Here is a 26331-nt window from a genome sequence, read left to right as displayed (position 1 = left end):
ATCGTATTAGAAATAGTTGTGTTGCTCTTGAGCACCGCATGCGAAGAATTGCTCTTCTTACACCGCAAACCTGTAAAGGAAAAAAAAAAAAGCAACCTGCGAAATCCTATCATGAGTTCTGTTTCTAGCCATTGAATACATCATAGATGCAGTTCATAAAAAGGCAAATGTAGTGATTCTTACATCAGTTGTTTGGGTAAAATATCTCAAAGCATAAGCAGGTGCATGTGCTAGGCAGCATATGACTTAAAGGAACTGAGGTTGATATTGAAACTGGTACTCTCTTTCTTCCCAGAGGTATGGCTGAATCTGTGGTTTAGCCAGGTGCTTTCCACCAGATTCTGTTTTCATATGGCCAGGCTTCCATCTTTCAGTTAGTTGTTATTTGACATGAATCTGTACTCGCTTTAGTTGAGACCTCTCTCTGTGTCTCTATTCTTGTATTTGCTTTTTTTCCCTTACCACTTTCCTTCTAATTTGCATTTTCTTGCTGTGTTTAAGTGAGTTACCTTCAATTTATTCTCGAAAAAAAGAAGAGTAAAAGTAAATACATAAAAATACCTTCCAGGGTTGTTACATATATAACAAACCCTATTCAGGTGTCATTGTTATGTATGCATCAATGTTTTAGTGGTTAGAATTAATAAATAACGTCAGGAAAACCAAGAAGAAAGCAACTTAGGAGCAGCTGGATGGCTCAGTCAGTTAAAAGTCTGACTTTTGGTTTTGGCTCAGGTCGTGATCTCTTGGTTTGTGGGATGGAGCCCCGTGTCAGGCTCTGTGCTGGCAGCTTGGAGCCTGCTTGGGATTCTCTCTCTCCCTCTTTCTCCGCCCCTCCATGTCTCTCTCTCTTTCTCTCACACACACACACAATAAATAAAACATTTTTAAAACCTGTAAAGAAGAAAAAAAAAAAAGAGCAACCTACGAAATCCTATCATGAGTTCTGTTTCTAGCCATTGAATACATCATAGATGCAGTTCATAAAAAGGCAAATGTAGTGATTCTTACATCAGTTGTTTGGGTAAAATATCTCAAAGCATAAGCAGGTGCATGTGCTAGGCAGCTTATGACTTAAAGGAACTGAGGTTGATATTGAAACTGGTACTCTCTTTCTTCCCAGAGGTATGGCTGAATCTGTGGTTTAGCCAGGTGCTTTCCACCAGATTCTGTTTAACTCAATGGGTGAATTATCTCCAGTGCCTCGTTGAACATAATGTTGAGCAGCCAGATTGCTGTGTTTTATCGATGTGTTTAAGCAGCACCAAACAACCAGACATCGATGGAAATATTGGTCAGATAATTTGTCTCCCATTCTGTAGCAAAAACAGCTGACTGAGAGCTTTGTGAATTTTCAGTTGTTTGGGTCACTATATCCTAATAAACATGCTTCTGTATGGAAATATGCTAATACTTCAGCATGGAAAAATAGGTTTGACCGAGAAAACTGTATTTGTGAATGTAGTCTGTCTTTGCACATATTCAGATGCTACTTCAGTTTGCAGACTTAAAAGTAAATAACTTTTCTGTGACTTTATTGAGCAAGAATATGTTAAAGATTACTGTAGTCACGCTGTACATTGGGTTGGGGGTGTTGACCATGCTGTGTGATCTTTAACAAGATGATTGAGCTCTATCTCTGTTAGCTTAGAACGGCTGCATTTTGTGCTAGTCATCACTGACGTGCCCAAAAAGATAAATTGTAGGTGCAAGCAGCAAATATCAAGCTTCCTTAGGATTTTTATCCTTTCCATTCTGTTTCTTAACTTTTTTTCCATTTCAGGGTCACAACAGCAATATATCCAACATTAGAAATAAGGACATCTGTATTGCATTGATATTGCTAAATTGGTATTCAGTAAAATAAAACCATCCCTTGCAGTAATGGGTGAGAACTTGCCTTTCACCTAGAGCCAAGTTCATTAGAAATTCATGCTCACAGCCCAGAGAAAAACAGAGTTTTTATGAGGTTTCCACAAGTAATATATCTGCACGATGGGTTGTTCCAAGAAACTGAGCAAATGAAAATGTCAGTTTGCAGAAATTGTCAAAACCAGCATAACCTAATTTAGAATTGCCGCTTATTTAATAAACCACCAGTCACCCTACCAGATAGAGTCCTGTCATTCTTGTAGAAAAAGTACTCATTCCTCTTGCACTTAAGTTAGGTTTATAGATACCCAAGGGTCTGCTAATGGGGAAAAAAGAATTAATTACACAGCACACATCATTAAACTACAGCCAGCATAGTTAGTGTTCTTAGCTATAAAATTCCAGAAGCCTTGATCTGAGTATACCTTGATACGTCAAAGTGGAACCCCAGTTTGTATGTAGTTCTAACACAGTGTGCTTTGCCCCATGCTTTGCACATGGCACATCCTCAGAAAATATAAAATTATAAGTAATTTTATTAATGTTATTACATGAGTTTGAATTGAAAATATATTCAGGGTGCCTGGGTGGTCAGTCAGTTAAGCATCCGACTTCACCTCACGTCATGATCTCCCAGTTTGTGGGTTTGAACCCCACATTGGGTTCTGTGCTGACAGCTCAGAGACTGGAGCCTGCTTCGGGTTCTGTGTCTCCTGTTCCTGGCCCTCTATTTGTTCTCTCTCTCTCTCTCTCTCTCTCCCTCTCTTCCTCCCTCCCTCCCTCCGTCTCCCTCCCTCCCCCCCCTCTGAAAAATAATAAACATTAAAAAACTAAAAATAATTTTCAGTATACAATTTCTAATAAGAGTAGTAGGTACTTATTCAGGGCCCTTAGTGTTTGCACACTAAGGGGCTAGAATATTACTATTTTGCACAATAACCTGTCTTTACTAAAATCACCTCTGATTTCATGATTCATGATTGTTAATTCTTGTGAGACATGTTGTGCCGGCAGTGGGTCATGATGCTTCAATAGAGTATACACATTAAGTGGATTATATTCTAAACCAGCAGTAGCAAAATTCTGAAGGGAGTGGGGCAGGAGATGACAAGAGTGTTGAGGTAGGAGGGGTATGTGGAGAGGTATTTCTAAGGAAGAAAATGTTCATGCATTTTTAATTGCTTAGAATAATTTGATTGCAAGTTTCAAAGACGGACTGAAAAAGAATGTAATCAATTCTCTGCATGTTGGCACAATAGAAATTTACGGGAAGACTGTGGAGGAAATGATATGAGAACAGCTGAATGAACTCAATAGCTATGATGTGGAGCCTTCCTTATTGTTGAGAATGGAAAAGAGTGCACCAGATTTGGCAGCAAGCTGTGTTTTCTCAGTACAGTAGATCCCTATTGCTCATGAGTATTAGAGAAAGGCCTACACACCTGCTTCTGTTATTCTCAAGCTGAATGATGATGACAGAGTTTATAAATGGCCTTTCTTTCCTCTCTGCTAATGTTTCCTCATACGTGGGAGAAGTAGATTATCTGGGTATCTAAATATCACCTGGAATTGTTACACCATGCAGCGGGTGTGCAGGAAATTAAAGCAGATGATTTTGGTTGACAGTTTTAGGTAATACAATGTTTTCAGCATCTTTACTCTTATTCTTTAGAGTTTCTATGTGTTCTCCCCACACTACCTACTGATAATTGGCCTTTTGGCTCCAAAGGCCAGTTACCTAGAGGCAGCCGTATTGACACATTTTTGTCATTGTTTGACACTGCTTGCCCTCAGTCTCACAATTGTGTCATTTCTTTCTGCATACCATTTCTTAAGCCCATCTTTGCTTTACTGTTTTTATAATCACATGTCAATCTGGGACTCACCATCTTGACCTACATGACAACAGCCTCTCACATGGCTTCTTGGCTCTTAACTTGTCTTGATTTCGTTGTAGCCATTATAGATCACTGAGACCCAGCTTGATCATCCATTGGGTTTGGGAGGGTAGAGACATCATTTTATTGATGTCTCCAGTGACTCCTAATTGTTCACCATGAACCTACAGTCACCTGTACTGATCAATGGATCACATGTGTTGACAGGTGCATCATCACCTGTAGAGGGTGGGTATAAGCATGTGTAATTCAGAGAACAAAATGTCACTGAAGGCAGAGGCAGATGTGGTTGTCTTCAGTAGTAGAGTTTTATGAGGATAGGACCTCAAAATTCATTTGCAAAACCAAAAAAAATCATAATCCCCTCTTTTCCTTATCAATGACCTCTTAATATCTACTGAATTAGTACTGGAAAATATGATTTAAAGAGGATTTAAGTTTTGAATTTAAACTATCTTTTTCATATTTCTCTATATTTTACAAAGCTTTCATTAAAAAAAGTTGACAACTTTAAAAAAATAAGATTTAGGTGGCATATATACCTTTACATCTAGGAACAATAGAAACATTGGTAGCAAAACATTTTTCTTCATGGCTCTCTTTTGTGGAAGGAGGAATAGTTATTTTCCTTGTCATTAGTCCTGCTTTCTTATGTGATAGAGAATTGTTAGACCTAAATTACATTCCTTTTTAAAATTATAACTGTCTCTGTTTTTGATGTTTACTTTTTTTGAGAGAGAGAGAGTGTGTGCAGCAGAAGGACAGAGAGAGGCAGCGACAGAGGATCCTAAGTGGGCTCTGCACTGACAGCAGCAAGCCTGACGTGCGGCCTGAACTCAGGAACCATAAGATCATGACCTGAGCCAAAGTGGGATGCTCAACTGACTGAGCCACCCAGGCGCCCCTATAATCGTCTCTTAACAAAAAGATCTTGAATATCACAGTACATTCAATTTCTAGTTTTTAGTGGTAATTTTATTTATTTATTTAATTTTTTTAAATATATGAAATTTATTGTCAAATTGGTTTCCATACAACACCCAGTGCTCATCCCAAAAGATGCCCTCTTCAATGCCCATCACCCAACCTCCCCTCCCTCCCACCCCCCATCAGCCCTCAGTTTGTTCTCAGTTTTTAAGAGTCTCTTATGCTTTGGCTCTCTCCCACTCTAACCTCTCTTTTTTTTTTCCTTCCCCTCCCCCATGGGTTCCTGTTTAGTGGTAATTTTAAAATGAGTAGTTTGCATTAGGTTTCTCTTCTAAAACTTAGTAGCTTCTTGGCCATCTGGATGTCATCTTTAGAGAAGTGTCTGTTCATGTCTTCTGCCCATTTATTCACTGGATTATTTGTTATTCAGGTGTGGCATTTGTTAAGCACATGAAAAGATGCTCAACGTCACTCCTCGTCAGGGAAATACAAATCAAAACCCCACTGAGATATCACCTCACGCCAGTCAGAGTGGCTAAAATGAACAAATCAGGAGACTATAGATGCTGGAGAGGATGTGGAGAAACGGGAACCCTCTTGCACTGCTGGTGGGGATGCAAACTGGTACCACCTCTCTGGAAAACAGTGTGGAGGTTCCTCCAAAAATTAAAAATAGATCTACCTCATGACCCAGCAATAGCACTGCTAGGAATTTACCCAAGGGATACAGGAGTGCTGATGCATAGAGGCACTTGTACCCCAATGGTTATAGCAGCCCTTTCAACAATAGCCAAATTATGGAAAGAGCCTAAATGTCCATCAACTGAGGAATGGATAAAGAAGTTGTGGTCTGTATACACAATGGAATACTACTTGACAATGAGAAAGAATGAAATCTGGCCTTTTGTAGCAACGTGGATGGAACTGGAGAGTGTTATGCTAAGTGAAATAAGTCATACAGAGAAAGACAGATACTATATGGTTTCACTCTTATGTGGATCCTGAGAAACTTAACAGAAGACCATGGGGGAGGGGAAGGGGGGAAAAACGGAGATGGAGGAGCCAAACCATAAGAGCCTCTTAAAAACTGAGACTAAACTGAGGGTTGATGGGGGGTGGGAGGGAGGGGAGGGTGGGTGATGGGCATTGAGGAGGGCACCTGTTGGGACGAGCACTGGGTGTTGTAAGGAAACCAATTTGACAATAAATTTCATATTAAAAAAACAAAAAAACCCCAAAAACTTAGTAGCTTAAAACAATACCATTTTATGATCTTATGCTTCTGGAGTTTGAAACCTGACACAGGTCTCACTGGTCAAATTGTCAGCAGAACTGCACTCCTTTCCAGAGGCTCTAAGGAAGAATCCATCTCTTGCCTTTTCCAACTTTTGGAGTCTGTCCATATTCCAGGGCTCATGTCCCTCTTTCACTGACTTCAAAGCCAGCAGTGTTTAATCTTTCTGACCATTCTTTAGCAAGCAACCCTTTCCGATTCTATTCTTCGGCCTCCCTCTTCCACTTTTAAGGACCCATATGATGATATTGGACCCATCTGGATAATCCAGGGTACTCTTCTTATTTTAATGTCAGATGATTAACAATATTAGTTCCATCTGCAATGTTAATTCCCCTTTGCTGTGTAATCCAGCACATTCACGGGTTTTGGGGATCAGGATGTAGACCACTTTTGCGAGGGGGACATCATTCCACCTGCCAGATAGTACTATGTGGGTAGGTAAATATATCTTTTTTACTGAAGTCTGCCTTTAAAAACAAATGTCAGTAGAGTACATTCTTTTCTAGTTTTTTACTTTAGCACTAGATTTTTACTCATAATGAAAGGAAATCAACCCAAAGGTACAGTGTATACTTTGAATCAATCTGAGCACTAAAAAGTGCTTATAAAAATAAATACATATATAGCTTATGAGATTTAAGTACAAGATAATGGAATCTTTCTCAACTAAAAGTAATGCTCTGTGTGACACTAATATGTAAAGCAAATTCCAGAATGTAACTCCAGATTCTAAAAAAGACCAAAGTCATAAAGTGGCTAAGATCTCCAAACTTTTTCCTGTGAATCATTAACCATTGCTAATATCTCCATGGCACTATATCCCATAAATGAAGAAAACATTTTTTGTTTTCTGACAAGTGGTACTGTTTTTGAGGCCCAATTCTAAATTCCTAAATAAGGGTTTGGAGCAAGCTCTCTCACTGTCATCCGTTATTTACTCGGCTTTGTTGCAGAGACTAAGTACTTGTGAAACTTTGTGCCCAGTGCAGGCAGCTTTTGCATTTTGGGGTTAAAAGCTATGATAATTTGGATGATTCTTACACAAATAGGAATAGTAGAGCCATTAAATATGTTCTTAAGGCAAACATACTGTTGGATGACATTGACTGAGGTAAGAAACTGATTTAGGGAATAATACCCTTTTGGGCTAAACTAAGCACTTATTTACATAAGGGAACCATGATACAGTGGTAAAAATGGTGGATTAGGCTAAGAAAGAGTTTATGGTCTTGGCTCTATCTCTAATTATCTGTATCCTTTTGAACAAGTTTAAGGACACTTTTTGCCTCATTTCCCTCATTTTAAAAATGAGTTGAGATGGAATTAATACTGAAGTCTTCTATTATTCAAACCTTCTGCGATGTTGTGTTACACTCCCAGTTTTACGTGGCTACCATATGCTTCACATCGTCTGAGGTGCTCATGGAAGTAAAGGGTTTGGGCTGAAAATAGGAAATACAGGAGGTATATGTGATATGACAAAAACCTTGCAACTCTGAATATAAGAAACAGAGTTCCCGGAAATGTTGAGAGCTTAAAAAGGCTCTATCACACATCTCCTTGCTACTTTACTCTTTTCTGAATTCAGTTCCAATGGCATTGGTAAATGTGAAGGGGTCTTGAAGAGAAATAGCATCAGGATGTTTTACTATAGTTCTGCCTTATTGTGTATGGAATAGACTTGATACTAGAAACTTGATAGCAAAGTGAAATTCTCTGTAAGCTTTTTTTTTTTCCAACTGACTTCTTTTATAGAATTGAGGCTGCACTCCCAAGGGAAGATAAATGATCCTAGAAAATGCAATAAAAATCAGAGAATGTTTTCATAGTAGAGACTGGCTGGGCTACAAACAAAATCTACCTTATGCCCACATTTAACTGATGAGAACATGCAGAGATGCGTCATGATTCGCTCAAAGTCATGAAGCCAGTTAGGGTCAAGACTGAGACTTGATCCACTCTTTCCCACATTAGTCATGTTCAACCTTTCATACTTAAATTGTGTATGATTACATATGCTATTAAAATGGATATTTTTTTTTGCCTAAGTATTAGCAACATTCAACATCAATCACTAATTTTAATGAAGTAATACTTCAGTGTTGCTTCATAAGTGCCAAACACTATTCTAGGTGCTTTTACTCATTTGCTTTTATCAACTAACTTAATCACCGCAGCAATTTTATGAAATGGTTCTATTTCTACTACAGTTTTACAGGTAGGGGGCCTATGCTCCAATTCACACTTTAAATCAATGGTAAAGATGAGATATGAACCCACACGGTTTGGTTCCAAACCCTGTGTTGTCAATCATGCTATAATTCCTCTGAATTTAAATGATATAAGAAAAGTTAAACTACCAGGTTGGACCTGGATTCTTCTATTATTACCGTCACATGGCAGTCACAGTTTATTATTTGGATCTTCAATTTATGCCTATGACTTTTCTTTCTAACTGAGATTGCCATTCATTCACATGTAGTGATTGAGCATTTATCCTATGTACAGGACTTTATCAAGTGTTCCAGGGGCTGGCAGGATAATATAATTCAAATCAGCCTGTGTGATAAAATAGTGTGATTCAAAGTATACTAAATAGTATTAATTACAATAGTTCTCATATATTACATATTTAATAGGGGCCAGCTTTTGTGCTGGGTGCCTTGCATATTTTTTCTCACGTAATTTTCCTACCAGCCCCATAAGGCCAATCACATTTCTTAATTTTATTGGTGATGAAAATGAGACTTGAATAGGTAAGCAACTTACCCATGATCACAAAGAAAGCAGCAGAGTTGATATTTACCTCCAGATCTATGTGAGTGGAAATCCCACTTTGTATCTACTGCTCTGAATCTCCTAACCCAGTCATCAAAAAAGAGCCTGCAGAGCTCCTCTCCAGGCCCAGCTGGGGAATATTACTTCCCATTGCTTGGCCAGCATCCTCCGTGGCCTCTTTTTGCTCACATCTTACAGGTTCCTGAGGATTTTCATCATCTCCCCAAACGATAGTGAGGAGAAATTGTAGAGTTCATCCCTACCCTTTGTGTTTAGGCTCTCCCTACCAATTAAATATAGGACTTGAGTCTTGCAGTCTTTTACGAGTCTGACTGATGGACTGAATAGAAGTAAAGATATGTAACTAATATTCTAAATATATGATTTTAGCTTAAAAAATTACAACTTTTTTCCCTTTCCTGCTGCTCTTCAGCTTTATTTTTCAATATTCCAATATTCTGTCTCTTGTCTACTTCTGAAGATCTACATCTTTTCCTAAGGTCTGCAGTCTCCTTTGATTCAGATGCTCATTTAGCAATTGGACCGAGTCTCTCTCCTTTCACCAAATAGTGATATGGTTTCAGGTTTTTATACCTATTCATTGACACTCTCGGAAAGAGAAGGATTCCATCTCTATGTTTTAGAGAATCTTGAATTATGAAATAGTATCTCTATCCCTCTCCCTTTTTTGTCTCCCTCACCTCTTCTCTCTCGTCTCCTCCTCATACATGCTTATCAACATTGTGCATCTCCGTGTGTACCACTGTTTCTGGCATTATGGTGACTTACAACTTAAGGGTGTAACTTATATGTATTATATTCAGATGGAGACTTGTCAAGACAAATACCATCTTCCTGACACTGATGCTGCAGTCAACACTGGAATAGAAGGTTGGTAGCTGTTTTAAAATTTTTGCAATTGGCTGCCATAGAAACCAACACAAGAGTGACTTTGCGCTGAAATTTGACATCTCAGGGATATGTCTAGTGAATCTTTGACACAGAAAGCGAAATAAATTAGAAAGCAATTTTATATAGACCCTGTTAGATCTTCAAAACTTGAGTCTGGTAGTGCTTGAACAAAGTAACTATTTAGAAAAAGAAAAGACATTGGTCCTTGGCATTCTCGAATTCATCGAAAAGACTTTCTTTAGATGTTAACAGATTTTGATGGCAGAATCGCTCTATCTGGAGCCTTCAACTCACTTCAGAAAAGATTTAAACATTTTATTTTATGCCTTTAAAAATCTAAGCTTCTCATCTTCCATCCCTAAATCAAAAGTGGCATAAAATTTCTAAAGTCAAGTTTTAAGTCAGCAAATAAACATTTGTAAAAGTGTTAAATGATTATTATTTTTGCATTTGAAATACATTTGCATTCACATTTTATATATTGAGGAATATGTATCTCCATTCACTTACATGTGTGCTATAAAAGTTCACCATCCAGATTCCATGGTGAATGAGTCACCTGAGTTTTCCAATTACTGCAGTTCCTCTAATCACTGGAATGTCCGTCTTCAACAGATGAATGAAACTTGGCATTCCTCATATATTGTAACAAGAACACCTTCAAATATAATTGATTCCCCATAGAATTCTTGTAAGATATACTTCCTCAAAGTGTATCTTCCTCAAATCTCTCTTGGTGCTTCTTCGTGATATTTTTGCATGTTAGTTATTGTGATCTGCTGGTCCTTGAGTGTAGGTGCAGGTAAAGAATGAAAACGGTTAATATCTCTTCCCTTTTTATGGAATGTGGCCTTGTGCAAATGCCTTTAGTCATCAGTGTCTCGGGGACATTTGAGCCAAATGCAAGTTGTTAATTTGCCTCCACCTCAGCACTCACATTTAGCAACACCCAAACTCTATTCGCATATACAGTAGGAATGTCTTATGCCTCAGGTGGCACACTGGTGAGGTACAGGTGACTCTTTTGCTTTCCCACCCATCCCTAATAGCTGACCTATCTCTCCTTACCACTCTGCTCCCTGGGCTGCTGACTAGAGGATTCTTACAACAGCCATGTGGCTGCTGTGAATGATTGCCATGGAGTTTTTGCCTTTTCCCTCAGTTTTCTGTCCTTCCTCTTCTTCTTTCTGTTGCTACTCCAAATTTTCTGAAAAAGCTAGTTTATGTCTAGATTATCACCCCATCAGAGAATACACTTCCTTTCAAGTGGGAAATCAATCATCACAGCAGGGTGGTACTATTTTTATGGCTCTCTCTTCTATGTTGTTGGTTTCTTGCTTGGATCCAAAGGGAATGCTTCATTGTTCTGAAGGAGGAAAGGTTTGCAGCCCCTCCATCCCTAACAACAACTGTTTTGAAGTCTCAGAGTTTGGGAGTTCTGAAAGTTTAGCCCCAGGCAGGTTAGTGTGTGTTTGCATATATGTGTACATATACACTTACTGTCTTGCTCAGTAGTAGGCCTATGCTTAAATTAATTTGACAAGCTGTTTTTTAATAAGGTGAAACACAAAAATGGACCCCTATTTCAAAGATGTGGGAAAAATATTTTTTCAGATCAAACAGGAAATAGCAAGTCAAGAACCAGTGATATAATCATACCTCAGTTGGGTTCGTATATTTCTTTCTACAGGGCGCATACAAATTAGCTTTCTAAGTTTATCAGCTGTGCATAGATATTTCCTATAACATATAATTTTCTAAAATCACATATGGCTACTTTAAATTCTTCAGAATTCTATACCACAAAATATATTAGGAATTGGGAAAAAAGGACTTCTACAAAACAGATACAGTCATTTATGTATTTATTTTAGTCTGATTGAACAGATTGTGAAAAAGGGGGAAAAATCAGTGGGATCTCATTATTTCAAGGACTGTTACACAAATGAGACTGCACTCACTGGCCTCAGGGACATGTCACACAGACATTAAGGACAGTACAGTACCATACTCTAATAACACACAGAAACAGAGAACCAAGAGAGAAACACAAAACAGGGTCAGTAGTGGTGAAAGGTAAGCATAGTAAACAATGGAAGCTTTGGGAAAACATAAAATAAATGATTTTATGGGATATAGAATATCTTCTTTGGTGTCTAATTTAGACATCATGGAGAGGAAAATATTTGGTGGCAAGAATGACATGAAGAGATTAAAAACAGGACATGTAAGCTCATGTGTGTTTAGATGTGGTATTTTGAACAGTTAGTGTAATATGGTAGGGTTCTTGACACTTTCTCCCTAACTGGTAAAGTTACTTTTATATTGTATATAACGTTGAGAAGAGGTAGAGGAACAAGGATAGGGTCTGAAGAGGTGGCATAGTTCTAGATGCTTTAAATTTGCTGTAAATTAACGGAAGAAAAAGACAGACACAAATAACAAGTTGCATACGACTCTTATCACAGACAATTATAAAAGCATAAAAAAAACTCTTGCAAATAAAGCCAACACCTCAATACAAAAATGGTCATATTATATGAATAAACAATTCATAGGAAAAGTCACTTGGCTTTGAAATAAATGTATGAAAATATCCCACCTCCTTTGTGATAAAAGAAATCTTAACCAAAAATGTCACCCATCAGGTTAACGAAGTTAACACGTGGCAGGGATGTAGAGATCAGGGGATCATACATTGTTGATGATAGTTTCATAAAGCCTGTGTGCAGAGCAACTTAGCAGTATCTATCAAGACAAAACTGGTGCATACGCCTTGAATCAGTGATTTTCAAATTTACCTTGTGGATAAACTTACCCATGCCATATGTCATGTGTGTGTATTTGGCTACATGCATTGTTTTCTGAATTGTGTAAGATTGGAAATTAATTCGATATTCTTCAATAGAGAAGTGTTTGAGAAAATTACAATTCATCCACACAATGGACACCATTCATCTATGAAGAAGAAAGACACTTCTCTATGTGTTAGTGTAGAAAGATCTTGAAGTTTTATTGTTAAATTTAAAAAATGGAGGATATAAAAAAAATGGGTGTCGTGTGCTGCTTAGAGGAAAGAACATGCTCATACACACACACACACACACACACACACACACACACACACACGGTGATGATCATAGAATATCTCTGGCCTGTCACACTATACTTGATGTGTGTTAAGGAGCTTGCCTCTAAGAAGGGGGACCTGGTTGGATGGAGATATTGCAATGGGCAAAAGACTTTTCAATTTAGATACTTCCATAACTTGTGTATTTTATATCTTACTGTATGGAGTACTACAAAAAATAATTGAAAACTAATGGGATTAGAGAAAAGCATGGATTGTAAGAGTATATTCTGTCTGGGAATACAAGTGTGCAATGAGGTAGAATTACTTTTACTGTCTTAGGAGTCTGGTAATAATGAACACAAAAGAGGAGGAAGAAAGTTTTTCACCGATATTTTGACATCAAACTGAGATCATTTGATGGTTTTCATCTGATTAATATTCCTAAATGATTTTGGAGAGGATTTTGTGACCCAGAAATGCAATAATCCATTACAGTATCTCGTTTACATCCCATTAACACTGACAGCACTCTGTGTTACCTTTTAAAATTTTTTTACATCAGCGCCTCAGTTATTTAACCATTTTCCAATTATTAAGCGATATATGAATCAGTCTCACATTCTGTACTCAGAACAATGAAGATCAAAACATGTATTTCCTATAGCAATTATAGATTACAACAGTGAAAAGTGGGTTTCAGAGTATGAAAAGAGTGGAGAACAAGTCAAAATCTTATATGAATATGAGAGAACATTTTCATTATAATTAGAAAGCCCCGGTGGCCTAATTTTCCTCATTAATGCTGAGCATTTTTGAGAAGTATGTATAACTTGAGGTACCAAATGCCAAGAGTGAAGTAAGGAAAAGGCCTAAGAACTAAAGATAACAGGAATTCCCATTTATTACCCAATTTACATCACAGTGTTTTTTAATTGGTAGTGTAAAATGTTGTATAGGAAGTTTTACACATCCTTTTATGTGATTTCTCTTTCCTTGATGTGTTAAAGTAATTATTTTTATACAGTAACTTAGAAAATCATGCACAAAGTGACATAACTTAGATATGTAGTCTCTAACTGGACATACGAACTGCTGATGCGATTTTCTCCTCAGAGTACCTCAAGCTCTAAGTTACTAATGAGAATATCACATTTTTCTCTTTCGTTGGACTTCACTACCATATATGCCACTTGCACTCACCATATCACTTAAGGACATCCCTTTGTCTTCTTTGCTCTTTGTTGGAGCAGTAAAGAAAACCACACTTGAGAAATAGGAGCAAAATTTAGCTAAGTCATGAGAGATATTTGATGAGCATCCTGGTGATATCCAGCTCACTGAACTTGTGTAAGAGTAGGATGGGCATAAACCAGTGCCTCTCACTTTATGGAAAAATGAAGAAAGCATTAAAGCTTTAAACCGTCAAACTATAGCTTGTGTATAAGATTGCAGCGGACCAGTTTACTGAGTGCTGAAAAAGCTTTGCTTTTGAGACTCCTCATTCCCTTTTAGCATTTGGACCCCAGAGTAGAGAATGATTTCTCCTCAGATAACACAAGAGGCCATTTCATCATCACTTCAGGGTGTAAGTATCGTTTTCTTATTCCTTTTGCTGCATTGCATCTAAAATATTAAGATTTGTTTCCCTGCATTGTATCACTAAAAATAAGAAGCTTTCCCCAAGGAAAAAGAAAGGTGTTCAGACAAGATCAGAGACTTCCTTTGATACTTGCAAGTAAACTCCTCTTTGTGTCGGCAGTGGTACCTTGGCTGTTGTCCAGCAGTTTAATTGGCTCTCGTTTGCCTAATCTCCTCTAACAGATAATGTTATTACAGAATCGCAAGACTCCAAAATCCCCCATCAGACAAAACAAGCCTTATAATGAGAATCCCTTCATTTTACTTGGCATTTGGCTTGGTGTGAGCCACCTCAGGCCCATCTCACTTGTGAGAAATGCATTATTTTTCCCAACAACCATGCTAATTCTAAACCAGGAAACATTTATTTTGGATCATTTCTTTTCTGGAATGATTCAAAGTTCAGGCAAGTAAAATTGGGAAGGAAGTTAAATTAAGCTAAAATAGAAGGAGACAGAATTAAATTGGATTTTATAACCTCTCTTTTGCAACTCAGTTCATGTTAATTTGTGTCTTGAAAGACAAAGCACTAGGCTATTTGCTATTTTTGAATTTGCATTGTTTTCTTCTACGATAATAAATCAGCGTATGTACTTCATGTGTTTAGAGTCCGTATCTTTTGTTTATCCATGTAGTTATTCTTACAATTGACAAATATTCAATGAGTGTCTTCTGTGTTCAAGGCAGTGCTAATAGAGTAGAGCAAAGTAACAAACACAAAAGAAAGGCCTAATCTAATGGAACTTAAAGTAGGTAGTGATAATTGTATAAAGAAAACTAGTGTATAGGAGATTCGAGTACCGTGTATATATGTGGAGATGGGACAGATGTGTTTATTTTACATCTAACATATATGGGTCCATATTCATATATATCTAGATAGATATAGATTTTGTGTTATATTACAGAATGTCAAAGATGATCCCTCTGATAAGGTGGCTTTTCAGAAAAATTAAGGGAAATGGAGGGGCAAGCCATGTAGCTGTATGGAGGAAAGATAATTACAGTCAGGATGCAACAAATGCAAAGGCCAGAAGTGAAAGCCTGCCTTGTGTTTGAGGAACACCAAAGAGTGATGTGACTCGGGAGGAAATGCTAGAAGATGAGAAGACAGACACAGGGTAGAAATAGAACAAGTCAAGCCTATCTTTGGTGATTCTGGAATTATTTGAGAATGGATTCCTTTAAACTACATGTATGCAATATGGTGGTTAAAATAGAAAACTAGGGCCATGTAGAAAAGATTGAAGCAAAAATAGCGTACAAGAATGCAAATACAGTTTGTATAGGTGAGCACCAGATTTGTCTCTGAGTTTTCGAGTGGCTGGGGCATAAAAGGAAATAGCAATCACATAGGACTGGTTAAATAAATAGGTTTGTAAGTAAATAAATAAATAAGCAGTCAAAACTATCAATTATTTAAGGAAATTAAAATTACAAAATAATCGTTTCTCTTGTTTGTCTTCTTTGTCAGTCAAACATGCCCTTTTTTTCTTTCCTTTCATTTTTTATAGTTTGGGTTATTCAATTTAAAAAATAAGTGTCTATTAAAGTATGGCTGTCATACAATTTTATATTAGTTTCAGGTGTACAACATGGTGATTCAACATTTCTATATCTTAGTCATTGCTCACCACAGTGCTGTCATCATCTGTCACCATACAAAGTTACTACAATGTTTTAAATTATATTCCCTATGCTGTACTTTTCATTCTGGTGACTTATTTATTTTATAATTGGAAGATTGTACTTCTTAATCCCCTTTACCTGTCTCACCGATCCTCCCCACCCACCACCCCTATGGTAATCACCGGTTTGTTCTCTAGATGTATGAGTCTGTTTCTTTTTTTTTTCTTTAAATTGAACCAATTTCCACACTTGAGACTCTGTAATTTCATCCAGTTTTGAAAAAGATTGCAAGTTATAAAATCTTACATCATTTTTAAATTATCCACTACCATATTGAAATCTTTATGACTTACCCTGTACACATGGATGTGTTTTTATTTCAATGCTAAGATTCAAGAGAGAAAATCTACTGTTTTTTTTTAAATAGAAATCACAAACTATTCATGTGCCAAAAAGAAACTGACTTCACCGAATGTATTGATTATCTCTATATTCACTGCCTCTTTTGTAAGTCATTTTGCAAACTCTTACATTGGGATTCATGCAGTTTTTTATTGATCTGGTAAATACTTTCTTATTTCATGTTAAAATACACTGCAGGCACCAGACATAGACTGTATTTGCTTGTCTGAAATCATAATTTAAGTAATTTAAAAAATAATGTCCATTATTATCCATCATCTGAGAGAGGTTTCCTCTCTGGGAAACAGCAAGAAAGTAAACTAACAAAGACAGTTACCTAACGTTAATAAAAGTGTGTAAACCCAATTTGAAATCCAGAAAGCTGTGGATTGCATGAAGAGATGAGTAAGAGGAAAATATTGCCCTTATAATAAAAACAGTCATGTTAGATGACAAAGTAGTGAGATTTTTAAAAAATTCCTGACAATTTAAAAATAGATAGTGGGATGGCTAGATGGCTCAGTCAGTTGGGCTTCTGACTCTTGATTTCGGCTCAGGTCATGATCTCAAGGTCATGAGATCTAACCCCGCACTGGGCTATGCACTGACAGTGCAGAGGCTGTTTGGAATTCTCTCTCTCTCTCTCTCTCTCTCTCTGTCTCTCTCTGCCCCTCTCCCATGTGCTTGCTCTCTAAACAAACAAACACTTGAAAAAGCTTTACTTAAAAAAAAATTAAATGGATAGTGATTTAGGCAAGCACATTAAAAATAGTCTAAAGTATTACAATTGTAAAAGAAACATACTGAGGAAAGATTTAGATAACAAAAGTCAAATGACAGATTAAAGCAAAACATTGTACGGGCATGATGATGAAACATGAAAGATGATGAAAGATAAGTCTATGAAAACTGTTAGGAAGCCCAAGATAATTAATATTAGGAAGTTAATAATAGCAGCTCATAAGTGCTTATTAATTGGAGGAACCAATACAAGCAATCTACGCAAACTCCTCATTCAGTTAGGACTACAACCACGTATAATTGGTATAATTATTATTTCCATTTTACATGTGGAAACTGAGAGCACTGAGAAGATTGGATCCTAATGTTCGAAAGCCCCAGAATCTAAGATGTTAAGTGATTAAGGTGTTCAATAAAATTGGAAATTTGGGGTCCATCATTTTATATCTATTATAGTAAGTGGGTCCTCTGAAGAGACCAGGAAATGGATGATTGGAAAATCCAGATGAGGGTAACTAGAACCTTTATCAGGGACTAAATAGTGATGTGGATTTGGTGGGGTCAGGGTGGGGATGCCAATACTTTAGGAGACCTGAAAAGTGGCATTCATTTAGGTGAAAGGTAAATGGGTGCAAATACCGTATTGAATCTGGAATATCAATGAAAATCACATTTAGAATTGTTTGATATAAAGCAGTCGGGCATGTCTTTAGTGGGTGATTTAAAAGGTAAGTTGATAAAAATCTCATCTACAATGGGCATATATAATTGAGCTGAGTCTGTATATAAAAGGACAGAAGTAGTAAGGGCCTCTGGGTGGCTCCGTCGGTTGAGTGTCCAACTCTTCATTTCGTTCAGATCATGATCCCAAGGTTGTGGGATGGAGCCCTGCGTTGGGCTCTGTGCTGAGTGTGGAGCCTGCTTAAGATTCCTTCTCCCTCGGCGCTCTGCACCCCACCACCCCCGCTCATGCTTGCACCAGAAGGAGATAAATCCATGAGTATTTATGCAGAGTTTACCATAAGCACAGAGACAGTATAGAAAAATAAATTCAACAACCAGAGAATCAAAAACTCAGGTGAATCTGAACAAAGGGTAGCTACTTATAGTGGATCTATTTCCTGGGAAAACATACTGGAGTCCTCTCTTAGTAAACAATGAATAAATAGAACAAATACCACCATGTTTCAAAACTTAATATACTTAAACTACCATTTATGTTTATTACTTAAACATAAGAGACATGTTGTATGAAACGATCGTCATATACATTGCAAAATGGAATATGCCTGTAGAAATATTTGTGTGTATGTGTGTGTGAGAGAGAAAGAAAGAGATGGAGGGAAGAAGGGAGAAAGACAGCAAGCAAGCATGAAACAGAGAGAAAACAAGTTTTAAATGTTTTAAAACTCTAGGAGAGTTATAAGATTATATTCCTAGAAGAAAGAAATTTTCCAGTTCAAGGTATGTGCATTTATACGGTGGGCTACTACGATGAGATGGGGGAACAAGTCAAAACATTTGAATGGAAAAAGAATAACCATATATAAGACAGATGAAATATTCCAAAGTCACCTTGAAATAAATATAAAATTGATGTTGGCAGCTCAGTGGTGACAGGAGTCAAGAGATTATGCTGCTATGAAACCACAAAAGATGCAATTGATATTTTAATCTAAAATATCATGTCTGAGGAAAAAGCCTGAAACTGGGAATTGTTCTTTAAAACAAAATTGAATCTGTTGATTTATGTCTGCCTTGGCCGTTTTCATTTGTTTTTCTTCATATGGAGAATACTGGTAAAAATATTATAATTTCTTAGTCTATATTGTCTTTAATATTATTTCTTAAAATGGTAAAAAAATATTGGAGATATTTTTGTTGTTAGAACACTGCTTTTATTAAGAAGTGAGGTTGACCTTTTGCGTTTTCCGTAAGGTGTATGTGTGAGAGGGAGAGAGAGAGAGAGAGAGAGAGAATACTCATTCTGTTCTTCTAAAGCTATTTTTTTTTCAGTTTCAGTTTTCCTAGTTTGGAGCAGAATTCTATGTTCCCCTTGTTGCTTATTTTGAAAATTTTCTTCTTTCTCTTCTTCCTGACCCATTTAATCACCTAACTGAATCATCCCTCCTTCCCCTCCTATCTTTACCAAACTTTTATTAAGCTTCTACGATGTCCCAGAAACTGATTTGTCACTTTTGAAAGGGTTTCGCATGACTCTGAGCCTACCTACTCCCATATCAATATGATAAAATTTCTGGAATAATCTTTTAATTATTTTCATGACCTATCATCCTTTCTCCTTTATTTGTGTTCTTCCCCAAACTTTCCTTTTTTTTTTTTTTTTGTTTCAAGTTTTTACTTAAATTCCAATTAGTTCACATATATTATAATATTAGTTTCAGGAGTAGTATTTTGTAGATTCCTCACATATAACACCCAGTGCTCATCACAGTAAGTGCCCTCCTTAATACCCATCACCCATCCACCTCCTTCCATGAACCTTCAGTTTGTTTAATCCCTTCTCCTTTAAAAGCTTCCTACATTTTGCTTTACATGTCAGCATAATCCTCCTTTAAGAATATATTGTTTGATTAACTAATGAATTAATACATTATTTTCCCCTTTCACACACAATTTCTGGCTGCTTATTTTTTAACTGTCTTTGGTTAAATAGTAGACAGCAGTTATATCTGGGGCACAATGAAGCAAGTAAATCAACTAAAACAGACAACAGTTTTATTATGACTGCTTTTCTAAATGCTGTTTCGATCTGCCTGGTGATGAATTTAAAAGGGAAGACACAGCCTCCCAGGTAGGACTCAACATCAGAGAGGAAGGTACATCGATTGCTGAACTGATTTCACTAAATCACACCCAACCCTTTCGTCCGAAAGCCTCAGTTTTTTGATCTGTACAATGAAGTTGACGCCTACCTTGTAACACTGTGGTAAAGTTTGATCACAGATATTTCAGTATGTTGAGTACAGGGCTATTTATCCAGGGATTTATCCAGGGGGAACTTCTCATGGATTAAGCTCAGTTCTGCAAGGCTTTGTTTGTGTAGATGGTGGTGGTGGTGGTGGTGGTGGTGGTGGTGGTGGTGGTAATGTGGTAACGGTGAGGACAGTTAAGATTCATTGGTGACTTATAATATGCTAGAAATTATGCTAAATATTTGCTTGGCTTAACTCATTTAATCTTGAAAGTAATTCTAGGAGATAGCTACTTTTTAAAACCCCCATTTCACAGCGAGGAGACCTTAGAGGTTCAAAGGTTTATATATGGTGCATGTTGTCCTCGTAATGATAAATTTGGGAGAATAGTCCCGTTTCCTCACCTGCTCCCACTAATGTAAGTTATTAATAGAATGAAATATGAGAGTAATAAATTCAGAAGAGGCTGAGTGTAACATTTCTGCAACCTACAAACTGAAATCTGAACTGCTTACAGAAATACTCTGAAAACACAGAGCAAAGCACATATTTATTTTTTCAACTTTCCCTCCTTTTAGAGGAGCAAGCAGAGTATGTTTTAAAAAGCATTTACAATTTATCTAGATATATTGTTGGCACTAACATATTCCAAAGTCAATTTTTTTTGGCAGAGTCTGCCCCGATGCACGATGCACTGCATCATTCGAGTGCATGGAAAGATATTAGCACCAATAGGAAGTATTAGTAAAACTGATTTCAGTTGAACAGCCTGCACATTGAGGTTGCTGCATGTATCTGTTTACATCTCTCTGTTCTGCACAAAACAACATCTTAAAGGATGCAGATAAATAATAGTGACATTTTATCTCCCTTTCTAAAGTTGAATTCCAGAAGGTAGGAAAGATCCTTTCATGCTTACATTACCATGACAAACTAAAAGAGATAAATCCCTAACGGATGTGGGAGTTAGGGGATTAATGCTTAGATGCTTCTTCCAATTTATTTCTCCTATTATATGTGTTAAAAATATATACCATATGTCATGCAGCATGTTTTAATCCCATCAAAATCTCTCACACAATTCCTCAGGGGATACGTTTTTCGCTGCCAACTTTTCACTGCTAGAATGCTGACTTACTATTCCTTTGCAGAGAGCTTCATGGTTTATTTTATGATAACATGTTGTTATAACTTCTCCGGCTGTAATTTGTATACGGAAAATTAGTCCCGGGAGAATTTATTTTTGAGAGCAGTATGCTTAATGGTGATGGAGAAAGATGGAAATATTTCCAGAAAGCAATGTATCCTTCAGTTGTTTTAATAGAACAGAAATTCCTTTGACAGTACTTGTGAAAGCCTTTATTGTACCCAGCATTTAAATTCAGTCCTTGAACTGGGCTTTTCCCAGATCATTTGAGGGTCAATTTTGGAAGAGTTCTCTTGTCGTATGTCACTTTTCAATGATAACACTTTATACAGAAGAGCAAATTGAGGGGGAAAAATTCTTTTAGTAATACCAAGTACACATGACTTGCATCGAGTGACAATACACTGGCTTATAGTTGACCTAAGAGGAATTTTCTCTGTGCCACATTTTTGCTTAAAAATATGTATATATTGAATAACAATAAGTGCTATTGGGTAAAGAAGGAGAGCTTGAACAAATTTTCAATTCATAAAGAAAACAAGTTAAAACTTTACTCCAAGAATTAAGATCATTTTACCTTCATGTTCCTCTGTGTGGTGCTTTAGTTTTAAATCCCTATAATATCCTTGACATTTTAATTCATTTTATACAGCATTGTTCAGCTAGCTCGTATAGGCTGGGATCCACGCTGGCCCCCTGGTATTTGATTTTTAGCAATCGGGTATCACTGTAAGGTTTACCTGACTTAAGTCATCAAATATAACAAAGTCAAAGTTACTTCTTGTTAGAAATTAAGTTGTTCCTATGCGCCCTGTTTTTAATCAGGTGCTCTAATTGTAATAACGTTCCTCCACAGAGAGCTGTTAACATTGATGGGCTCTATTAAGAAGAAATAATAAACATATGTGGATTCAAGTCCAGGGGTGCCCTTTGGGTTTCCTTCCTCTTATAAGATATAGTATAAGTGGATGTCAGATTTGCAGATGGCATTTTTTTTGATTGAACTAAGTCTGCTGATCATGGTACAAATGGCATCTTTTAAGTTTTTCTATGGGACTTAATAAGTACGGGAATGGAAAGTAAGGAGTTACTTAATGTCCTGACACCATGGCTAACATACCGATGGTAAATACCAAATGATTTGCTTCTCCCCTCCCCACCATCTACACATACCAGAGCTCAGCTTCTCTTTGTCAGACTCAAATTGGATTTCCTTTGCTATCAGCTTTAGGCTCAGACTTCTATGACCCTAATTTGGCAGCTCTTCAAGGGGTTTATGGCATAAGCCTTTTCTATTTCTAACAAAAAGTACAGCTCGAATCCACCTTACAATGGTGAATTCTGTCTCAAGTTTTATTTTCCAAAAGATCCCACACTTTGTGAGCTCATTTTTAAAAACTATTTCTTTTGTTTCCATAGTGAATAATCAGTAAATATTAATTTTGAGTGAAAAGAAATAAATTTGAAAAAAAGCATGCATTAAGATTTCCCGTATCCTTATTTGGTAGACAAATTTAAGGCAGAAAAAGTGTTAAAACATTGATATACTATAAAATAAGTATTATGTTTCTTTAAGCTACTGTTATTTATAACTTATGTGCTAAATCTACATTTAAGTATTTAGTATATATTCATATTGATACAGATTTTTATAGAGTTTGAAGTTCTTTTTTAAAATTTTTTTACATTTATTTATTTTTTGAGAGACGGAGAGAGGCAGAGCATGAGAGGTGGAGTGGCAGAGAGGGACGGAGTCACAGAATCCGAAACATGCTCCAGGCTCTGAGCCACCAGCACAGAGCCCAGTGCGGGGCTTGAGCCCACAAATCATGAGATTGTGACCTGGACCAAAGTCACACACTTAACTGACTGAGCCACTTAAGCACCTCAAATAGTCTGAAGTTCTTCTTAAATGCTCTTGTCTTTAGCTCCAGGAAATCCATAATTCAGAAGTCTTAAGAAGGTATAATATAAGATTAATCATGAGTTTAAATGTAACTGATGTTAGATAAACTCATAATTAGAAAGTCAAATTGCAAAATTGTATCATTACTGGAAATTCTCATATGATCTATGTCAAAATATAGTCAAATGCTTAAGATATTGGCTGTATTACTGTGGGAAATAAATAGTAAATTGAGGTATGAAACATAACCTACACATGATATCATGGATCATTTTGCATGTTTTTTTTCCATTAGAGGACTTGTAATGAAGAGGGCCAGTAAAATATTGATTAATAAGTGCTGAAGTGAAATGCCTATTTTTGAGTAAGCTATAATTAAAATTTAATGCAACTACATTGCCAAGAAATATTTTTAAAAAATTAACAGTTTGCCATGCTAATTTTGGGATATTCCATTTGGAGAATTAGTTTCCTTACTTGATCCATGAAAACAGCAACACACACAATAGGAAACAAAATAGAGATGTTGACGTATTTTCATTAATCACATCATACAGAAACTGAAATAAATGAGGGGAAGAGAAGATGTTATATAATCATCTGTTTTTTACAGAGGTTACATTTATGTTAAAAATAAAAAGTCACAGATCTGGAGTTAAAAGTATGCATTTTGGAGGCACCTGGGTGGCTCAGTCGGTTAAGCGTATGCCTTCGGCTCAGGTCATGATCTCACGGTCTGTGGGTTTGAGCCCCCAATCAGGCTCTGTGCTGACAACTCACAGCCTGGAGTCTGCTCGGGATTCTGTGTCTCCCTCTCTCTCAAGTATGCATTTTTGAGTCAGCTAGATCTCAGTTTCCATCTGTGGTACTCTGCTTTCTTGCACTGTGACTTGAAACTCCAGTTTCTTCGCCTGGAAAATGGAGAGTATAAAATTACCTTTCCATTTCAATGATTGTTTTGATTATTAATGAATGTAAAATTTTTCAATAGTGTCTTCCATATGGTAATTACCCAGGAAACCTAAGCCAGTCGGGTTCTTATTACCACTGGGGGCAAAAGAACTCCTGTAGAAACCCATGTAGTGGTTCTCAAATACTCTGCAGCCTTCTGACTGCTACTGGCTCTGGACAGTGTTTTTGTTTGTTTGTTGTTTGTTTGTTTTGAACTGGTTTTGGGGAATATAAGGCAAAGAAGGACAATAGTGACTTTTTTCCCATCAAGCTAAACTTAAAGGCTTATGGTTTTATTCTGATATTGTTTTACATTCACTTTTGACGTTAACATGCTATTGACTCTATTTGAGAATGACAGAAGATGGAGATTGTATTGCTGCTTTATTTTGTTTGTTTAAAAACAGAAGGCCGTATAAAGTGGCAGGCTCACGTTGGCCTCCCTTCCCAGTCTTCTGTTTTTAATTTGTGACCATTGGAATTTCGAAAGTCTGGGAACCATAGCTCTGATCCTCTAACCATGGGAGTTGTTCACCCAGCATCCTCATGAGGAGTTCCATATGACATAACTCTTGAGACATAAAGTCTGTTACTTTGGTGGACAGTTGTAATTATTACAGTGACTTTTCTTATTTTCCATGTTTTTGTCCCAATTCATTCTAACTGGGATTTAGATTCTCAGGTATTTTGTTTTACAGTATGATTGGGGACAGAGAGAAATGAGCACATGGTTACAATGTACATCAAGGTTCAAGAATCTTACTGAGGATGAGACTCTAATGGGACAGACTGTAGTGGCATTGGTGAGGCTGAGCGAGCACCATCCTAGCCTAGTGTGGCAGAGTGTGGTTACGAAAACGGAGGGGGAGGCTGACAAGGTTCCCATCCGGGCTGTGCAGGGTTTAGTTCTTCATCCTCTTGTGGCATGCCGGGACGTAACCATTAAATTAAGAATGAAGACTTCTTGATTTTTTATCCTGTGTGCAGGTTGAAAGTGCAATTACCCTTTGACCTAAGAATGGCATTGAAAGAGTATAGCCTGGAGAAAGAACAAAAAGTGGTACCTAAATGCACGGTGCTCACCCAAAAGTGAACGTTCTATCAGACAATGTGTGTGTGTATGTGTGCATGAATGCAAGTGTACACACACACACACAGACACACACTCACACAATCACAGGATTAAAAGATTTTAACAAAGGTGAAAAGTATCACGCATCATATTATACCATCCTAGTTTATGTTTACATGTACGTATGTGTGTATGGTATTAGAACTATTCTTACATCGTGCATATAGGTGATTTTTATAGTTGGAATAAAAGTATATAAACGGTTAAAACACGTAATAAATATGTATATTATAATAAATAAATAAATGTTTATTTCATTCAAGTGCTGTAAACTTTTCCTCCAACTTGAAGACTTTTCCTAAGTGTGGTCTTAATAGCTGTGAACGCAAGTCCTTTCATGATTCCCCATTGTTGCCTTTCAGATTGCTTTGGAATTTTAACTACAATCATCTGTGGACAGATAGCATCCTTGGTATTTGAATTATTTATTGAGGCTAAATTGTAGGCCAAAAGATAACCCTTTAGGCTCTTTACAAATGCTTGTTCCTAACTTTCCAAAAAGATTGCAACCGCTTCCATGCCCTAAGCTAAATTCTTGATCTTCCTGGCTGATACGCTCTTCTTTCAGACCTCCTCAATCCAGTAAATGTTACCATTATCCACCCACTTGGTCAATTCAAAACCTGGCTTGCAACTTTCTTCCTCTTCCATACGCCCACTTCTTGCCATTCTAATCTTCCCTTAAGTTTTAAGTTAATCTTCATTGCAGTGATTTTTCATGCACTAAGAATAAAATCCACATTTCTTAATATAATCTACATATTGCCTACCTTCTTAATATAATCTACGTATTGCCTACCTCTCTAACTATGACTCTAACTCCCAGACCTACAGAGCAAGCAAACCTTCTTACACATGCTGTTTCATCTGTTTGGACGGCTCTTCTTCCTGCACTTTCCTTGTCTGGTTTCTTCTCACCCTTCAGTGGTCAGTTTTTATGTTCCATTTTTAGAGAGGCCTTCCCCAACTCCCTAATATGAAGTAGCTATTCATACCTCACAGAGTATTGTTCCTTCCTTTGGTGTACTTTTTTCAGTGTTTAATATTACTACATATGCCTTTGTTGGTTTCCTTGATAAATATCTCTCTTCA

The 26331-nt window shown here is 36.9% G+C and overlaps 1 protein-coding gene across 1 annotated transcript in view; it reads left to right on the top strand.

The window, feature by feature from the left end:
- IL1RAPL1 (interleukin 1 receptor accessory protein like 1) overlaps positions 1 to 26331 on the top strand; it is a 1360593-nt gene that overhangs the window by 654647 nt on the left and 679615 nt on the right. The window lies entirely within an intron of this gene.

This window comes from Panthera onca, chromosome X (genome assembly GCF_046562875.1).
Source record: "Panthera onca isolate mPanOnc1 chromosome X, mPanOnc1 haplotype 2, whole genome shotgun sequence".
Lineage (NCBI taxonomy): Eukaryota > Metazoa > Chordata > Mammalia > Carnivora > Felidae > Panthera > Panthera onca.
This window is presented reverse-complemented; position numbering and strand designations above follow the sequence as displayed.